Source organism: Ranitomeya variabilis, chromosome 3 (genome assembly GCF_051348905.1).
Source record: "Ranitomeya variabilis isolate aRanVar5 chromosome 3, aRanVar5.hap1, whole genome shotgun sequence".
NCBI lineage: Eukaryota > Metazoa > Chordata > Amphibia > Anura > Dendrobatidae > Ranitomeya > Ranitomeya variabilis.
Window position 1 is genome coordinate 461,029,703 of NC_135234.1, and position 5,993 is coordinate 461,035,695.

At 39.5% G+C, this 5,993-nt stretch overlaps 1 pseudogene; it reads right to left on the reverse strand.

Annotated features, from left to right (window-relative positions):
• Window positions 1-3,539: 3,539 nt before the first annotated feature.
• Window positions 3,540-3,842, reverse strand: LOC143818307 (cystatin-B pseudogene; annotated as a pseudogene).
• Window positions 3,843-5,993: the final 2,151 nt, after the last annotated feature.

Below are 5,993 nucleotides of genomic sequence, written 5' to 3' on the forward strand. Positions count from 1 at the left end.
CAATAGTGATGAAGACAGTGACATTTCTTTGTCGGATGAAGAGTATATTCCACCAGCTAATGTATCAACTTCATCGTCCAGCGATTCCTCAGATGATGAAGAAGTAATGGATCCAGCAGAATGTGCAAGTAGAACATCTAAAACAAATGTTTTTTGGAACAGTACTGCTGTGGCTCATGCACGCACCCCATCACATAACATTATTAGAGTTCCTCAAGGAGCTGTCGGAATTTCCCAATTCATGTCCAAAAAAGATGTTTTCAGTAAATTTGTTTCAGATGATATTGCAGATGAGATAGTTTTGTGTACGAATGTTTACGAAGGTAAACGTATTGCTTCGGAAAAAAAAAAACTTGGAAAAATTTAACTAAAGAGGAACTATATGTTATATATATATATATATATATATATATATATATATATATATATATATATATATATATATATTATTTCTGAACCCATTTGCAGATCCACATTACAAAGCCACTATGTCCGTAGATAGATTTGAGGCTATTCGGAGATTAATTCGTTTTGATGAAAAGAGAACTCGGCCTGTGAGGTTGGCAACCGATAAATTAGCGCCTATTAGCTATATATGGAATCTTTTTATCCAGAACTGTTACAAACTTTACAATTCTAGCGAATATGTGACAGTGGACGAACAACTTCTTGCCTTTAGGGGACGTTGCAAATTTATCCAATATATGCCCAGTAAGCCAGCTAAATACGGCATAAAAATTTTCTGGATGTGCGATTCAGCAACTTATTATGGGATGAATGGCATGATTTACTGTGGAAAAGAAGCTGACGCTCCAGTCCAGAAAGATCTATGTTTCAACATAGTGAAAACACTAGCTTTACCAATTTTCCATTCTGGAAAAAATATCACTATGGATAATTATTTTACTAATTTAGAACTGGCCAATTTTTTGCTTCAGAAACAACTAACACTTGTTGGTACAATGAGACCAAACCGCCGCGAAATTCCACCAATAATGAAGCACAATGCACAGCGACCAATATACGAGAGTGTATTCGGTTTCTGCAATGAGGCAACCATGGTGTCCTATAAAGCCAAGAAAGAAAAATCTGTGATATTACTGAGCACAATGCATCACGATGAAAGTATTGACACCAATGACAGGAAACAAAAACCTGAAATTATACTTCATTATAATAAGACAAAAGGAGGTGTCGACAAGATGGATGAAATGATTACTGAATATTCGTGTAAAAGGCAGACTAAACGTTGGCCTGTTGCCCTTTTTTCCAATATCCTTGATGTGTCATCCTTCAATAGCTATATTGTTTATTGTCAAACTAATCCAGAATTCCATGCCAACAGGAAGGACAATAGACGTATATTTTTGACAGAACTTTGTTATGAACTTTTGATGCCTACTATGCTAGAGAGAAGCAGCATGATATGCTTATCAAGGCAAATTACGGAGGCAATGATCCGATGTGGAATATGCTTTCAGGAACAGCCAGAGCAAAGAGAAAAAAAAAGAAAGTGCTGCTATATTTGTCCAGCAAAGAAAGAAAGAAAATCGGAGCGTTTCTGTTCTACTTGCGGACAAAATGTATGCAGGGAACATTCTGAAGAAAAAATAATATGCAAGAATTGTCGGGGGAATATGTAAAGTGGAAAATAAATATTCCTGCACCAAGTTTGCTACAGACTTTATGTAAAAACTTTTTATAAGAAAAAATGTATCCATCATAAAAAATTGTACTGAGTGAATATATTGGGCGTGCCCGTTTAGTTACATTTTTGTTGTTTTATGTACATAATTTTTTTTTGGAATTATACACATCTTAGGCTATGTTCCAAGTAGCGCTGGGGTTCACCAGAATGTGATCCATAATGGATCTGACCTCCTGGTAACTCCAGCTAAGGCTGATGGAATGCCGGGATTCCACCAGCCTTAGCTGAGGTCACCAGGAGGTCAGATCCATTACGGATCCCCTCCAGGTGGACCCCTGCGCTAGTGGGAATGCATCCTTACTTTGCAAATTTAAAATAAACTTTGAAAAGTATTTTTATTTGAGTTATTCCATGTTATTTGCACACAGGCCTAAAAGGCCCCAGGTACGTGAATATGGGGTAGTCACAAAAAAAGCGTTTCTATACGAAATGCCTATAACATAAAAATATACGAACAACTGGAAATTACTAACAACTATATAGCTGAGGAATACCTAGAGTTTCAAAATTGTAACTAAAGTAGTTTTACAGAAAATAATAAAAAAGTAACCTGACAGGCCTGCGAGGCCCCAGGTACGCGGTCTACCAGCCTTAGCCGGGGTCACCAGGAGGTCAGATCCATTACGAAATCCCGTCCAGGCGGACCCCAGAGCTAGTGGGAATGCATGCTTACTTTCAAATAACTTTGCAAAAAAATTTTTTTGAGTTATTCCATGTTATTTGAAAACGGGCCTCAAAGGCCCCAGGTACGTAATAGTGTAGATTTCTATGGTCACGCATTCTAGGGTTAAAAAAGCTACATGCTTCTCAATTTTGTTATGATCTACAACAGCTATCCTGGGGAACACCAGTTGACATACAGTATGACTATTTAAACATTAAGGTTAGCTTTGGATAACAGATGTCACCCACCACTATTTAAAGCTATGTTTCCAAACAAGAGAAATCTCAAATAATCTCTTTAAACTATTAAAGCAGAAGAGGAGCGATGAAACTACTGATATAGGGGGGTTAGCATTCTTATCATATTCTTAATACAAGCTTCACTTGAAAATTATAATTAGCAAATCAGATTAAATTGACAAAATATATGCTGAATTAATCTGGGAAGGCAAAATACAGCCATAGTATAACAATGAAAATAACTATTCATAGAAAAAACGTGATTGCATGAGACAAATATCACTGACTTTAAGAGGATTCATTAAAGTCAGAAACACTTACTTGCCTATTTCAATTAGGTTCCTTTGAAATAAAGTAGATTTAAATATGGAAGGTTATTTAGGTCAATTGCCTTTTCTTCATCTATTTCTTTTGTGAATTTTATTAAGTTTGAACATTTGATTTCATTTAAAGGAAAACTGTCACCAGCTTTGTGCCACCTAATCTGAGAGAAGTAGAAAGTAGAGGCAGAGATCCTGATTCCAGCGATGTGTGACTTACTGGGCTACCTGTTGTAGTTTTGATAAAATCACTGTCTTAAGCCTCCTTCACACATGATGGTGTTTCTGTACTGTAATAACCAGCACTGGTGAAATCTTTTCTCTGTGTCCATGTGTACGTATGTGACATCTATGTGCCATCCGTGTGTACGTTTGCTATCCGTGTGCTGACTGCGTAATGCCAGTGTGACACATATGTAATGAAAGGCAGCATATAAATTAAAGAGTTTTATGTATTAAAGATGTTCAAAGGTAGAGATAAATAACGATGAGGAACATGATAGATAGATAATAGAATCGCCACGCCATTTGGGCAATAAACATCACTTTTTTTTTTCTGGAAGTCTGCTGTGCTGTTTCCCTCTTTTTTCTATTATTATTTATTGGGCTTATTGGAAGTGGACAATTTCATCTGCTTTTGTTTTCCCGACCTGGGAGGCAGAAAGGCTCAGCTTCTCCCCAGCGTGGGGCAGGGTCTGTTACATGCGCAGGTGGATGTACTCTTCATCTCCGGTAAGGAACTTAATGAAGAAGTTGGTCCCAGCAACCACCTGTGTCTTGTACTCAACGGCCACAAACTTGGGTTATTTCTTGCCATGTTTCTCTTCCACCTCGGCCTTCACGTGGTCGCACAGCACCTGCACTTCCTCCGTTGTGGGTTTCACGCTCCCGAGTCCCCCACACAGCGCCATCCAGATGTCATCAGGATGGCACTGTGCGGGCTGATATTAATAGCCTAGGAAGAAGCCATGGATATTGGCCACCTCCCAGACTCAGAGCATCAGCCATCAGCCACCCCAGAAATGGAGCATCTATTAGATTCTATTAGATGCGCCAATTTTGGTGCTTAGCCTCCACTCTTCCCACTTGACCTGGAGTGGAGGCAAGTGTAGTAATAGCTCAGGGGTTCATGTCAGCTTTTTTAAGGCCTTTTACATCAGGCCCTGGGGTTAGTAAGAGGCATCTATAAGACACACATAAAATAAAGTACTTTAATTGAAATAAACACACAGAGTCCTATATTTGAAATAAAAACTTCCTGACCCTCTTATCCATTTGTTACACAAAAATAAAAAACAATAATGGCCATGTCCCACAATGATTTGGATGGTTTGGTGAGCACTCATATCAGTGATACGATCTTGTACCATGCCAGCCATAACGCACTGAGCTGAGCGTGAGAACGTGGCTGCGTGTGATCGCCGATTAAATAGTTAAGGTGTGTCATGTAACAGAGCATAATGGAAAAAAAAATCTGGTCCTTAGAAGGTCTTAATGAGGTTGTCCACTACTTTTACATTGATAACCTATCCGTAGAAAAGGTCAATGTCTGAATGGCTGGCATCCAACAATCGGCACCCCCGTCAATCAGCTGCCATCAATGTCGGTGGCGGTGGCCGCAGGCCAGAAGTACTCACTAGCCAAACTGCTCTGTCTACTTGTAGTGGCCTCAACAGGGTACTACACATTCTCCTCCTTTTAATTTCAATAGGAGATGGATGTGCAGTGCCAAGCCCCAGTAAACAGAGCAGCTTCACAAGTGAGTACCTTCAGCCGGTAGCCTTCACCAGCCTACTCCGATAAGTGCTGATCGGCGGGGGTGCCGGGTTTCGGACGCCAGCTGATCATACATCAATGACATATCCTTAGGATAAGTCTTTAGTGTAAAAGTAGTGTACAACCTCTTTAACGATAGGGAAATACAACTTCAGATATACAACTACACATGGCAAATTATACCATGTCATTTTCTATTGAACAAAAGCTAGCTAAAAAATCAGCTTGTGAATAATTAAGTACGCCCCCATGAATCAATAGTTTGTAGAACCATATTCAGAAGCAATATGAACTTGAAGAACAAATTTTAAGATGTTTTGTGGCTGTTCAGCAGGAGGACTGGTCCTCATTTTTGCCTTTAACAGTAGGGTCAATGAGTCCACTGTAATCTCTCCTTTCTTTTGTAATTATGATTTTCATCCTCATTTTGGTTAATTCTCTAGGATGAGTTACAGATACCCTGGAGTGGAGGGGCCATTCAGAAACTTGGGGATGTTTGGAGGGAGATTCATAAAGAATATTGGGGTGGCTCAATTTTGGCAAAAACATAAGGCCGATAAGAAACGTTCGGCGGGTTTCACTTTCAAAGTTGGGGATAAAGTTTGGTTATCATCCAAGAATATAAAGTTAAAAGTACCTTTGTCAAAGTTGGACCTGAAATTCATTGGCCCGTATGAGATTTTGGAGGTGGTAAATCCAGTTGCATTTAGATTAAAGCTTCCACAATTTCTTCGTGTCCCCAATGATATTCAAAGAAGTTTGCTCCTTCTGTGTTGTCTGTCTCTTCCCCTCCTCCTCCAGTCTCTGTTGATGGAGGATAGGAGTACAAGGGCAGAGAATTGAGGATTCCCTGGGGAGGGGGCAAAATTCCCTCCAATATCTTGTTCATTGGAGGGGATATGGACCCGTGGAGAGATCCTGGGATTCTGGCTCATTCGGTGAAGGCTGATCATTTGGTCAGAGCTTTTCACCGTAGTTTTCCTGGGAAACCTGGGGGTCCGGTGGTCCCCCTTGAAGAGGGGGTACTGTCACGATTCCTCTGTTCAGAATGTCTGGGATTACTCAACAACAAAATATATTCGGGAGAAAAAAATTCAAAAATGCGCACATATATAATCCCTTAAAACTTTACTTTTATTATTAACCAATATAAAACCCAGACCCAATATAAAGGAAAAATTAAGTCACAAATGATACAATAACCTGTTTGGTCCTATACACGACTAACGCTTACACCTGCCTGACTGTGGAGGTTGGCACCCTAAGAATCGATTTTTTGGCACCCC